Raw genomic sequence first — 13793 nt, forward strand, 5'->3', positions numbered from 1 at the left:
TAACATTTTAGCATCATACGTTTAGTATATTTAGTCCCTAATGCTGAAAGAAATGATCATAGAACATGACATCTAACCTTACCTGCGGTGTTTTTAATCCCTATTGCTCAATGCACGGTGAAAGCATTCCATACATGTGTCTGACAATGAGGAATGGGCCCCTGAGACAGTCATTTGCCTGTTTCACAAATGATCGTATTTTACTAGAGATTCTGTTTGGGATTCAGATGTGCATTCGGACAGCAATCCCTTTCAAGAAATGATACGTTCTGGATGAGGTCAAAGGTGCTGGAACACTGTATCTAGGATGTGTTTGCAGAGACTGTGTGTCTCCTGCTTCAATGCAGTGATAAACAGATGTGCTCCTTTAATTTATTGGTACATGCCCAGGGCAGTAAGCAGTCTGAGGATTTATTTCCAGATGGCATAGAGCAGTGAAGCAGTGAAGTAGTGCAAAACACTGGATCATTATATTATTAGAATCTATTCTACTTAAATTATTACATTATACTCAATTTGAGTTCATTTTAAAAAGTAAAAGGTAATGAAAGGAATGCATTTTCATAAGAAAGATAATACCGATATGCATGTGATAATCTTCCTTATATCATGTAGTGCGTCATTTGGACACTTTGTGGGCTTGAAATACAAAGAAAATCATGTTCTATGGTACAAGATAAATACAAAACTTAAGCTTTTATTTTAATTAGATTTGTTTATAAAGCATAAGCAATCATTTATTACATTAATATATGTGGAAATAACATTTTAGCATCATATGTTTAGTATATTTAGTCCCTAATGCCGAAAGAAATGATCATTTGTTTAACATGCACGGGTCTGTCTCAAAGGATGCAGTACTCCTGAAGGGTCTCAAACCCTACATTTCGGATGCCTAGCTGTATCCCTCACATGTGGCACCTCAGAATGACTTCTAACCTTACCTGTGGTGTATTCAGTCCCTATTGCTCAATGCACGGTGTACATACTGCACACATGTGTCTTGAGAATGAGGAATGGGCCCCTGAGACAGTCATTTGCCTGTTTCACAAACAGGGACCTGGACCTAGACCTGGCCCGTACAGGGCTCAAACCCGCGACCTTGGCGTTATTAGCACCACGCTCTAACCAACTGAGCTAACCGGCCTCACGACAGTGCTCCTCTCTGTGCTGCAAAAAATCAAACTCAGGGAATTTCTTTTGTCTTCCTTTGAATAGAAAGCCGTGTAATTCAGTGTACGGGCTTTCTCATGCAGTTTCATGGTTCTTGTAACCCAAATCCTACACTGGCCTAAAGTGCCCCCCCATTTCACAGCATTTTTCAGCTGATTTAAAATGTACCTAAAGGAGAAGCATTATTGAAGACCATCAATTACCAAGAGCTTTTGTCAAAGGTTTTGGTGGTCATTTTGAATGACCACAGAGCGCTGTGACCTCGGTTTTACATCTCATCCAAAAGACAGCGCCCTTTTACAACACAGCATCTCCGTCACTATACTGGGGCATTGGGACCCGCACAGACCTCAGGGTGAGCACCCCCCCGCCGGCACCATTAACACCGCTTCCAGCTGGAAGCTTTGTTTTTCCCTGTAGCTCATCCTCATCCAGGTACTGACCTGGCTCACACCTGCTTAGCTTCAGTGGGTATTCAGTTGCGAGTTGCAAGGGGATGCAAGTGATGGAGCCGCTCGCTGCAAAAGCCACTGCATTGGCCGGGAATCTAACCCGAGCCTCCCGCGTGGCAAGCGAGAATTCTACCACTGAACCACCAATGCTCAGTGCCTGGGCCTTCAAAAAAGACGCTTTTTTGGTGCTCTGTGCAAAACGCGTCGACATCTGCTTCCAGCTGCAAAATGTCATTTGCGGACGCTGAAGAACTTATTTCCAAGGCAGCGGGTACAAGCGATTGGGCGTTTTAAAACCACCAGGAACAGCAAAGAGGCACGCTTCTTTGCTTGTGCCGAAACACACCGACTGAAGGCGGACAACGTAGTCGGCAGGATTGGAACCTGTGCGGGGAGACCCCAATGGATTTCTAGTCCATCGCCTTAACCACTCAGCCACGACTACAGCAAGCCCCACCGCCGCTGCGTTCTTGCTACAATCTTACCTGGATCGCGAGGCGCCGGCGGAAGCCTATTTCAAAGTCGTTCTCCGTTTCAAAAAAACATTTCCAAAATACAAGCCTTGCAGACAGACACGCCTCAGAGGACTTAAGGGTGGCTTCATGTCGGAATGATAAAGTCTCCCCGTCCGGACATGAAAATGCCACTTTGTTACACACAAAAAAAGAATCAACAACAGAGAAATGCCCACAAGCATTTGAAAAGCCGCACCACGTCGCACTTGAAATAGCTCTTACATTAGTGGTAGACACAGGAATCGCCTTTTTATTTACGCTCTTACCAACGCGATGGAAAGCAAAACAAAGCAAAGCAGAGCAAAACAAAACGAACAAACGAAAACCCTCACGTCCCGCACTTGCATATAACGCTGTTACGTGCCCAAGCGGTATTGTACGTCATCCTAGCACTGCACCCCGGGTCGTACGGTATATGGGAACGAGCACACGCCACGAATCGTCTCGAATCACTCCCTACAGCTGTAAGGCGCCTTGAAGCGTGCACCCCCAACATTCTTCTTTGCGCATCTGTGAAAGGTAAACTCTTGAGCAAACTCTGAACCAGCTCTAAGGAAACTAATCCGATTAGACGTTACTTTGACTCATCCTTTAAGGGACCCTTGTTAATTGGAGAAATCAATGATTTCGAATGAATTCTGTATGCGTTAAAAGACAGCTATACACAGAAAACATGCAGGACACTGCTCATGATGTTTCCCGAGCCGAAACACAGTGCATTTTTCCAAGCCATTTGACAAAGCCCGCCCACTGAAAACTGCAGCAGATCGTGTAAAGGCGTTCAACTTTGTAACTACTGCACGCACAGGAAGCAGAATAAATTCCTCTTTTCAAACTGTCAAAGGTTTGCTGCAGGACATCGCACAATCTCTTTTGAACGGGGACAAACGATTTCTTATGGGGCGCAGTAAGTACAGACGTTTATAAAGCTCCACTCATGCCGACGATGCAGCATGAAGAAGCGCAACCTAACGTTTGACAGACAAAAGCCGGGCGCCGCTACGAGCAATATGAAATCAAACTGACAGCACACGGCGTTTCGCGCTGACTCAAAAGTGATCTCGACAGACGATGTTCTCTGCATAACGCTGAAAGAGCTAAAGAGCGTTTCTGTTGAGACGTAACCCATTGGGCAAAAGACGTATAATATACGTCTATTAAACGCATATCTTAGACGTCTAAATGTGGTCTACAATTCGTCTAGAATGAAATTCTAATATACGTCTAAAGTTAAACGTCAATTATACGTCTATATTTAGACGTTCATTATACATAAATGGTTGGAGTTCTATTATACGGATAAATTTAGAGGACTATTATACATATATGGTTGGAGTTCCGGATAACTTTAGAGGTCTATTATACGTATATGGTTAGAGGTCTATTATACGGATAACATTAGAGGTCTATTATACGTATATGGGTAGAGGTCTATTATACATCAAAGATAGATTTTATAGGTGTAGAAACAAGTAAAACAAGCCAATGATTAGGTTTAGAAATGTATTCTGAAAATACACATTCACACCTGAAACATATGTATTTCAAATTATACATTGTATACAATCAATCAACAATCAACATATGGGCAATAATCATAAAAACACAACTAGTCTTAAACTTCAGCTACAAATTCTGGTAACATGGCAATATACAGTATAGTAATGACAAACACAAAACTAATTACATTAACACACTAACTCAAAACCACATTTTGATTTAAATATACATTTTAAAATGTACAACTTCTATATTTCCAAGAAAAAAATATTACATAAAATATAAAATATTACAATGGAAGTTAAGACGATTTTTGTCCACTATTTGCAAACCCTGTCTAATTGTCCTAACAGTTAGAACCAAAAACCTATTATTTTCAGAGTCCAGATCTCCTGGCCCCCTGCCTTGCATATGCATTCTTCAAGTAACACATTGCGTGCTCCTTTATTTCTTTTTCTGTTGATGTAGGGTGGGACTTCAGCACCGCAGCTAGGAGAAAATTATATAATATTACTTCCCAAATAAATGATGATTAATATCTTCTTTAGTATAATCTAAAAAATGAACGGTTTACTAAGCTCAAAGCTGAAATAAATGTATAAAATTTGGCTTGCATCATAGCAGTTGAGCAATAAAGTCTGTCCTAATTAAAGAGTACCCAAAGTTTGAAAGTACAACATAGAATAAGAATAAGAGAAACGGCAAAACGATTTTGTGTCATCTTCCCCATTCACACTATTTTATGTGCCATTTTTTTGCTTATTCACATACTATTTTAATCAAAATAATATTAAGAAAGATCTGTATGTATTCAGATAGTATATTATTGTTCATACTTACTCGTCAAAAGAGGATTGCTGAGATATTTTCGGATATACTTTTACGTTTGAAAAACGTGTCCAAAATGGTGACCAACGAATACTAGCAATGCATTGTGGTATATAACCGGAAAATATGCTGGGTTCGATATTTTCTCAACGTATGCGTTTATTAATGTTGTCGATATTATGGTTGAAATTTAACATTGATAATACATCGCTGCTATGAGCTGATGTGCAATTTTAACGCATGCAATAAGTAAGGATCGGTCACTGTTGTATGGTATTATATATAATGACATTATGGAATAGGATGGGGACAGGCCTGGCATCACGGGGGGAGGGGGGAATGTCGCCCCTTCAGTTTTGGGCAAAAAGTTTTACCTAACTTAATTTGCACCCTAAAAAAATAGTTGTACTTTGTCAATGGTCAGACAACACTAAATGACACGAACAGTCACTCAGTCTGTTTGATAGGCAGGAGGGCTATCCGTCCAGGAACTGCACATATTATTGAGTGTCAACATTACGATCCTGTTTGCTCAGGTGGACCGATTCCTTGCAGTAGTTTATCATTATACTTAAAATCGTTTTATAACTAGGACTAGTTATAGCAGTCTGTGCTTTCTGTTGGTTTTACAACATTTTTTTCTTAACGATTCAGAACGTCCATGTAGCTGCAAAAATGAACGCTTATGGTACTTTTCGCTCCAGGCAATACAAACCTTGAGAGTGACGAAAAATGTGAAACTAAACTTCATCGCAAATACCAGATTGCTAGTCGTTATCTTCTATCATGAAGCACTAATCAATGGCATAGCTGCGAGATTTCATTTGGGTAGCTGCACCGTACAGCTCCGTTTCAACTGAAATATCACTCCCCCCTCAGAATTTCAGACGCCCCCCTACAGATTTTTCCTCGGGCACCGCGCACTGATGGGGGACTTTTGTCAAGAAAATAAAAATAGAAACTCTATAGGCACTCAAACATTTTACTGTTTTTTTTCAGGCAGGTGGCAAGACCCCCTCAGCAAAACCCTTGTATGCCAAGCTGTGGGCATTGATTGTGTGCCGCAACTAGGAGTATACGGCACTCTGCACAGTGTACGAAGTAAATTATTTTCGCAGTAATTAATTTATTATATTTACTATATTTATTATACACGTGTAAATTAATTGCTGCGAAAATAATTTACTTCGTACACTGTGCAGAGTGCCGTATACTCCTAGTTGCGGCACACACGATACATACAGTAAAAAGCCTCAGGCACTGTGTTAGATGTGTTTTCGACGTTATATATGCGTTTGTTAATGTCGTCAATTTTACGGTTGCAATTCGACGTTGATTATACTTCGAGGCGACGTATATATACGTATAGCCGTAATTTCACCGTAAATATACGTATATTCGACGAATCAATGCCCACTGGGAACAAGCTCGCTTCTTTCTACCATGATGTCACCATGACCAAATCTGTCTTTAAACACCTTGCTCAGTCTCTAACGAGACTGTCAAAAATTGCTTTTGCCGATTGTATTGCAAACCGGCGGAAGCGGGGTATTGGGAAAAGTTTTCAACTAGCAATAATCCCGCCTCGGCTAAACCTCACAGGCTACGATACTGCCACTGCGCAAAGCCGACGGTTGCCAGGCAACCGCGGGGATCCTATGGAAATCGTTATCAATCGTCTCATGGCATGTCGTTGCTGTAACGCTTCATATTTGTCGTCTTCTTCTAGCTTGAGGTTTTGAAGAATTTCATGACAGACAAGGGCTCCGTTGGGAACAAAGAAACCCGTTGATTCTTTTCAGCAGCAGAAATACAACCCTTTAAATACAAGATGACAGAACAATGACGAAGGGCATGCCGGGAGGAACTCATGCACTACAGAGGAAAGGGGGCGGGCACGTACAGTTCACATTCAAGCCACAAGTACTCTTCTCGGATGTTGCACAAACAAATCCTAACGTCTTGAAAGCATTGCGGCATGTTTGTGTCCCACTTCCCGTGGCTGCAGGATGACTGACATGAACGGACAAACACAATCTGTGGCGTTTAGCGTGACATAGTCTTGCAGGCATCGTGCTGTCTCACTGCAATACTATACCGCTGGAGGAAACAGTCCATCTGGCCATGAAACTCATTTGAACGTCTAGCTACAGCAACTAACAATATCATGATTTATTCAGGATGTGTGGAATCAGCACGTCCCGGAGACAGCTTCCGAAATCGTGAGCATTCTCTGGTGGTAGGGGCGTTCAAGATGGCGCTCAGGTGGGAGGTAAAGTTTAGTGGTTGAGGATTTTTTTTGAGTTTTTCATGACCTGAATGTTAATTTTTGCTTTTTTTGACTACAGAAAAATAAGGACTTAACACTACTTGTTTAAACTTCAGTTATAATTGAAAGAAAAAAAAACGTTTTTTTTTAGGTTTAAGAATTTCGATATGAGTAACACTGGGAAAAGAAAAGAGAGTGCTGGGTCTTCGAAGGAGAAGTCTAAGAAACCTCAATCGTATATGTATAGCACTACAAGAAAATTGATGGCAACTAAAGGGAAAAGTGAAGCAGCTGGAGGGGACGTGGAAAGAGTGCTGGAGATGCGCTCGTACGCGAGCGTTCGCAGCCCAAGTGAGACTCAGCTGCCAGAGGAAGAGCCGGAGTCCCTGCCCAGCACACCTGTGAAAACCCCGGCAGCCAAGAGAGGAAGGGGCGACCTGACGCTGGAGGAGCTCCAGACCAACATCTTCAACATGATGGCACAGAGCATGGGTGAGCTGAAGGAAATGATTTGATCTAATACAGTCGCAATCGAAAGTCTTAAAAAGTCCATGGACTGTGTGTTTAAAGAGGTTGAAGACTTAAAGAGTGAAGTAAAAGTTCTTAAACAAGTAAATACCAAACAAGAAAAGCATATTAAAGAACTTGAATTGAAAGTGAACGATGTAGATAGATACCGTCGATGATGGAATTTAAAATTATTTGGAGTTAAAGAGGAACGTGATAAGGACCTTGTTGCAACAGTGAAGGGTATCTGTAAAAGGACCCTGCCGGACCAGGAGGACGTAATATCGGCCATTGACTTTGTTCACAGGCTCGGGAGAGCGAACATGTCTGGGCAAGTGCGCCCCAGATCGATTATAATACAGTTCACCAAGAGGACGGCGAGGGACATGCTGTGGCGAGTGGCGAGGGAGAATGAGTATTTGAATGGGAACAAACTGAGGTTTGCAGAGGACCTGTCTGCCGCGGACAGGAGTACCAGGAACCAGCTGTGGCCCCAGGTTGAAGCTGCCAGAAGAGAGGGGAGGAGAGCCTACTTTGTGGGAGCGAGGGCCTTTGTGGATGGGAAGGAGATTTGCTCCCAGTGACTGCTCAGTTAATGATTATGTTTGGTTATATGTTTCTTTAGTGTTAGTTTGGAATGGTGTAGTTAAGTGTTAAGGACTGTTATAGTTCTGGTTGTTGTAACAGAAGAAATAAGGTTCTTGATCCCGAGATGAAGTAAAACAGATGAGTTTATTGCATGCAAGGAACAATAAAGCCAAAGTCTTGTTTCCCGCAAGAAACAACAAAACCGAAGTATTGTTCCACGTACTGTTACAAACTTTTGGGTTATATAGTGTTTTCTTCTCCGTTTCTGACGTCACTCGGTCTGATGGTAAAGAGGGGGGTTCATGGTATTTGGCCAGTTTACGATGTTCTGGGCAAATGGTCAGTTTAACATTACACCCAGGGGGGTTCCTAGCTTGCATCTGCAATCCTTATCAGTTAACCCCCTTTCCTGCCATAAACCCCAGCTTGTGACTTAGAAGTCTAAACCCCCTACAGAAAGGATTAAATTCAAACCCCCGTCTTCACATCTTTCTTCATTCCCCCCTTATAAAATATGGCATACGTCAGTGTAGCCTATTTTTATAAATACAATGTCAGGGCAGATCTTTCCTTTCTTGGCGAACAGGTATGTATTGCCATGTCATTGTACGTTCCACGGTTATAGCAAGATGTGATACATTTTTTTGTGAATGTGATGATTACAATTATACATATAAACAATACTACTCCTACGGATAAACACTATAAAAAGGTTCCACCCCAGGCCCCAAACACAGACTTTACCCATACTGAAATTTCTGTCCCTCATTGTAAATGTGTTGGGCCAGATCTGAGATGTGCTCAGAATTTTCAGGAATATATGTGCAGCATTCAGTGCCAATTACTGCACAAGTTCCTCCTTGGGCCGCCAGTACATAATCTAAAGCTAGTCGGTTCTGCATGGCCACTGTTCTGAGGGCTACCATTTCATCATTAACAGCCTTCAGACTAGATGAGGTAGAATTTGCTAATTCTTCTAAAGTCGAGGCCATTTGAATTAACTCTCGACTCAGAAAGTTCATGCCGGCTTGTGGAAATATTATACCTAAATAATATTCCCAATCAGCCAATTTTCTTTGTGGTCTGTGGTTAGGTCCGAAGGGGCTGTGGATTTGAACACAGATATGAGGAACCACATATCCTAAATAACATGAGCCAGACCACTGGGCTGGCAACCATGGGTAGGCTCGTTTTCCACAAATGAAATATGTTCCGTTTGGCGCTCCCCATGCCTCTGAAAATAAGAAACTTATACCGAATTGTGGGGTGTGCCGATCCCATCCTGGAATTTGGAAGGTAGAGGTGGATATATTTGCAGCGATGGTAAGGTTGCAACGACTCCATCCAACCAAGTGCAGACCATTAGTGTGCTGAAAACATATGTTTCCCTCACGTTCCTTATTTAGAGTCAGGTATGGTGGTGTATGGCTTCTGTTATATTTAGGAGCGTAAGAGCCTGTGAAACTCGTGGGCTCTAAGCCTCGCTCCTGTAGATATTGTAATGTTGTGCAGGTTAAAGTCGTGTTATGGCAACCCCCATAGTTTGTCATATTAAAATTTCCTAAATTATCCCTCCAAATGATCATGCCTATGACTTCCTCGCGACGCCAAGGAATGGCTCCCATAGGAAGTCCTCCCTGTACATATTTGGGTAATGCGGCACACACCCAGCAGGCACTTTGGTTGGTTTTCTTAGCTAGGATAGGAGAGGCCTAAAAAGGAATTAATTCCATGTTCTCCTTTGTGGGAGAGATGATCATTAATTCCTGCGGAACATAGTCCTACAGCAACAATTATTGTTATAAACAGAAATGATTTCATTCTGAGTCTGTAAATGGGGATGAGGCTCGTCGGCAGTGTGGCGCGTGGATCCAGCGATCTTTTCCTTCCACTCGAACCGCAGACTCGGTTGTCAACAGGATCTGGTAGGGTCCGTCCCACCTGGGCTGGAGAACCTGTGAAGGAAATTTCCTGATCCACACCCACTCTCCTGGGATGAGGTCGTGCCCTCCTTCAGGTGGTGGTCCCCACGCCTCCAGGACCTGCTCGCGGGCTCCTTGTGTGGCCTCTGTCAGCAACTTGCAATAATACAAAGGAATGGTTGATCCATCTGAGGAAACCCCAGTCTCAGCACCTGTAAGAGAACTTGATTCAAATTATTAAAGGCGGCTTTTGCTGCGGGAACCAAGGCAATCTTGTCCTTGTACTGCACTCCCCCCTTAAGCAGATCTGTTAAGAGTTGTGCTCACCCTGTAAAAAACATTGCACCCAGGCCCTGTTAAAATTTCACAATGCTAGACACAAAAGGGCCTTATCATAACTGCTTCTATTAGACACTCTAAAGCTGAAGCAACTCAGACTTGTGGGTTTCCTCGTCAGGGGAAGCACTCAGAATACCATCAACATACTGAGTGATCACAGCCAGTTGAAGCCACGTGATACCCTGTTCTGCATAGTCATTCTTTGTAATGCATAATATTCCAACCCAATAGATCTGGAATAAAACCACCCATTAAAATCTGGTACTCGGCAAGTAAAACTTGCTGTCCCAATACTCCTGTGGCCTCCTGCCATCTTCCCATATACATTGCTCTATAGTACACTGTTGAACAGAGGAGTGAAACAAGCAGGACAGTAGTGCTCCAGTATCCCCTAACAGAGAAACCAACACTCCATTAACAGTACATTTTTATCCACTGGACTGGGACAGACTTAGGGAGGCTACAAGGGATTTACAGGATCTAATCGTTAGGTAAACAGATTTTCTCACAAGACGTTATTCTCCCCAGTCTCGATTCTAAACCTACACCGTTTCAGCATGTCTGGTTTCGAGACATTCGAATAAAACCAAATTGTTTCCATTATTGCAACTAATTGTATAAATTACAATTTATAATAATTTATAATAATACAAAAACTGTTTAACTACTTTTACGTCCACCTGCACTGTACTTATACGTTTCAGACGCTCTTATATTTTCCAATCTCCTTAAGTTGATTTTCGTCAAGTCTCTTTAGTTACGTCTCTAGCCAGTCCCGCTGGCTAAACACACTCACACCGTCATTTAGTATACCAAAACTCACAGTTACACACATACATGCCGGCACACAAATTCATAAAACACACATACACATCGAGAATATATTTTTCTCTTCGTAATACAATGTGCTGTATTCTTGTTTTACTTCTACATGAATCCTTTTAATTCCTGAAGCGCACTCCAGGTTCGCTGCATTTCTAATTTCGGGTGCGGTACTTTAGCCCACCGGTCAATATCTTACGGTTTTGGATTTGATCGTATGGGGGAAATCAGGGAAGGTAGGTGCGATTGCAGACCCCCTCGACGGGGTGCGAGACAGTGTTAGAGTGGCACTGTCATCAACGGCGCCAGCCCCTGCTACATCAAGTCCTTTCCCACTTCGAGTGAGAGTACAGATCTGCGGGCGCCCTCCCTCTAACAGGGGAGACCCTGATCCGTCTTTATCACACTCATACCAAGTGTTATCCCAATCAGACCCCCCTTCTCCATATGGCCACTGAGGGAATTGATCCCAATTATTTTCGTTTCCTGCCTGTTTGTTCCCCTGTGGGAGAGCAGGATATAACTTAGTCGCTGGCTGCAGCACATTAACCAGTGCAGCGTGACCAGGAGTTAATTCCTTCTTTAGTTTCTCATTCTCCTGTACTGCCTCTTTTAGCTTTTTTTCTATACTCTTTCGTAGCGATTAAAATATCTTTTCTTCCGGGTTTTTGTTTTCCCCGTAAACACACTTTTAAGTCACATCCCAATTTCTTTTTTTTTTTTCTCATGTATCTGCCACCACTGGTGCCGGCCGTGCACCAGGGTGGGAGCTACATGCTTGTGCTTTTGCCAATCAATACTCATATATGCTTTCTTTACAGGCGTCTTCGCCCCCAAATTCCCTCTGACAAACTCAGCTTTTTCCATATTTTTCTCCTTCTTTTCCGTCAACTTACACTTTTCCGATATTTAAACGGACCCTTCCACCACTTTCTCAAACCATCAGTTAGCGCACATGTTCGGTCTCTTTAAGATTTACTTTTGTCGTGTGTGAGGTAACAGCTCATTCAGTAGGGGGATGTTTTCACTTGGAAAAACCTGTGCATTACTGCACTCATTCAGCCAAGGGCGTCTGTTACCTCCAGATCTAAATGCCTCTCCGAGACTTTAGAGAGGACTTACACCGCACTGTTCACAGGTAAGAAACGAGACCTCGAAAACCCCCTTTCTTGATCAGTAATTCACCATCCCCAGAACGCCAGCATCGCTGCTTTTGCCCCGGGGTGGACTTACGCACTGAGCTCAATCAGGGCGATTCTCGGGTCTCAACGTCCTTTAAATCCTGCTACTTAATGCTTTGCTCTTTATTATGAGGTGTGTTTATGTTAGTGTCGTGCGTGTGTATATGTATTTCACAAACAAGGAAAACACCAAAAACATACATACATATATCTCTTCTACTCCTGTTTCCTTTAAAACAAAAAAAAAAACCACGCCACGCCAGAAACCACGCCACTCCAATCTGTGCACGATCAAGGCGTAGCTAATCTCAGGACCCCGGGCGTAATTAAAGCCCACACCAATCCTGGATTATACGTGCATTTAATGCACCACTCAGCTCCAGAACCCCGGGCGCAATTAAGGCCCACACCGATCCCGAGCCACAGAACTCCGGGTGCAATTAAGACCCAAACCAGTTCTGACCTTCAGAACTCCGGGTGCAATTAAGACCCACACCAGTCCTGAACTACGTGCATTTAATGCACCACTTGCTCTAGAACCCCGGGCGCAATTAAGGCCCACACCGATTCTGAGCCTCAGAACTCCGGGTGCAATTAAGACCCAAACCAGTTCTGACCTTCAGAACTCTGGGTGCAATTAAGACCCACACCAGTCCTGAACTTCACGGTAAGGGTCCAAAACCCGTTAAAAACTCCACGCGCAATTAAGGCATACACCAGCTTCGAACGCCTGTACACAATACCGCGGAACCCCTGCCAGACCAAATTCTGGGCTTACAGCAACCAACCCATTACATACACCGGTGCCTTCCCCGGGCCAGAGGAATTCAGAAACTCACGTTTACTCCGTCATCTCGGGCGATTCTCGCAGGGAGCAGAGATTTCCCAATCGGTCAGAGAGAGTCGGGACTTTTAAATAAAAGAGGAGTCCTTACCTCTTAGTTATGTGCGCGCTGACCGTCTCTCCTGCCGATGGGAAGTTCTGCGCCTTCTGGAGCATCCGCCGACTACGCCAAATTTGTTGTAACAGAAGAAATAAGGTTCTTGATCCCGAGATGAAGTAAAACAGATGAGTTTATTGCATGCAAGGAACAATAAAGCCGAAGTCTTGTTTCCCGCAAGAAACAACAAAACCGAAGTATTGTTCCACGTACTGTTACAAACTTTTGGGTTATATAGTGTTTTCTTCTCCGTTTCTGACGTCACTCGGTCTGATGGTAAAGAGGGGGGTTCATGGTATTTGGCCAGTTTACGATGTTCTGGGCAAATGGTCAGTTTAACATTACACCCAGGGGGGTTCCTAGCTTGCATCTGCAATCCTTATCAGTTAACCCCCTTTCCTGCCATAAACCCCAGCTTGTGACTTAGAAGTCTAAACCCCCTACAGAAAGGATTAAATTCAAACCCCCGTCTTCACATCTTTCTTCATTCCCCCCTTATAAAATATGGCATATGTCAGTGTAGCCTATTTTTATAAATACAATGTCAGGGCAGATCTTTCCTTTCTTGGCGAACAGGTATGTATTGCCATGTCATTGTACGTTCCACGGTTATAGCAAGATGTGATACATTTTTTTGTGAATGTGATGATTACAATTATACATATAAACAATACTACTCCTACGGATAAACACTATAAAAAGGTTCCACCCCAGGCCCCAAACACAGACTTTACCCATACTGAAATTTCTGTCCCT

General features: G+C 43.0%; 1 non-coding gene across 1 annotated transcript; it reads right to left on the bottom strand.

Moving 5' to 3' along the window:
• Positions 1-5955: 5955 nt before the first annotated feature.
• Positions 5956-6097, bottom strand: LOC138234135 (U4 spliceosomal RNA). The gene has a single exon (XR_011187831.1). It is a non-coding gene; the product is annotated as a U4 spliceosomal RNA (small nuclear RNA).
• Positions 6098-13793: the final 7696 nt, after the last annotated feature.

Source organism: Lepisosteus oculatus, unplaced genomic scaffold (assembly GCF_040954835.1).
Source record: "Lepisosteus oculatus isolate fLepOcu1 unplaced genomic scaffold, fLepOcu1.hap2 HAP2_SCAFFOLD_74, whole genome shotgun sequence".
NCBI lineage: Eukaryota > Metazoa > Chordata > Actinopteri > Semionotiformes > Lepisosteidae > Lepisosteus > Lepisosteus oculatus.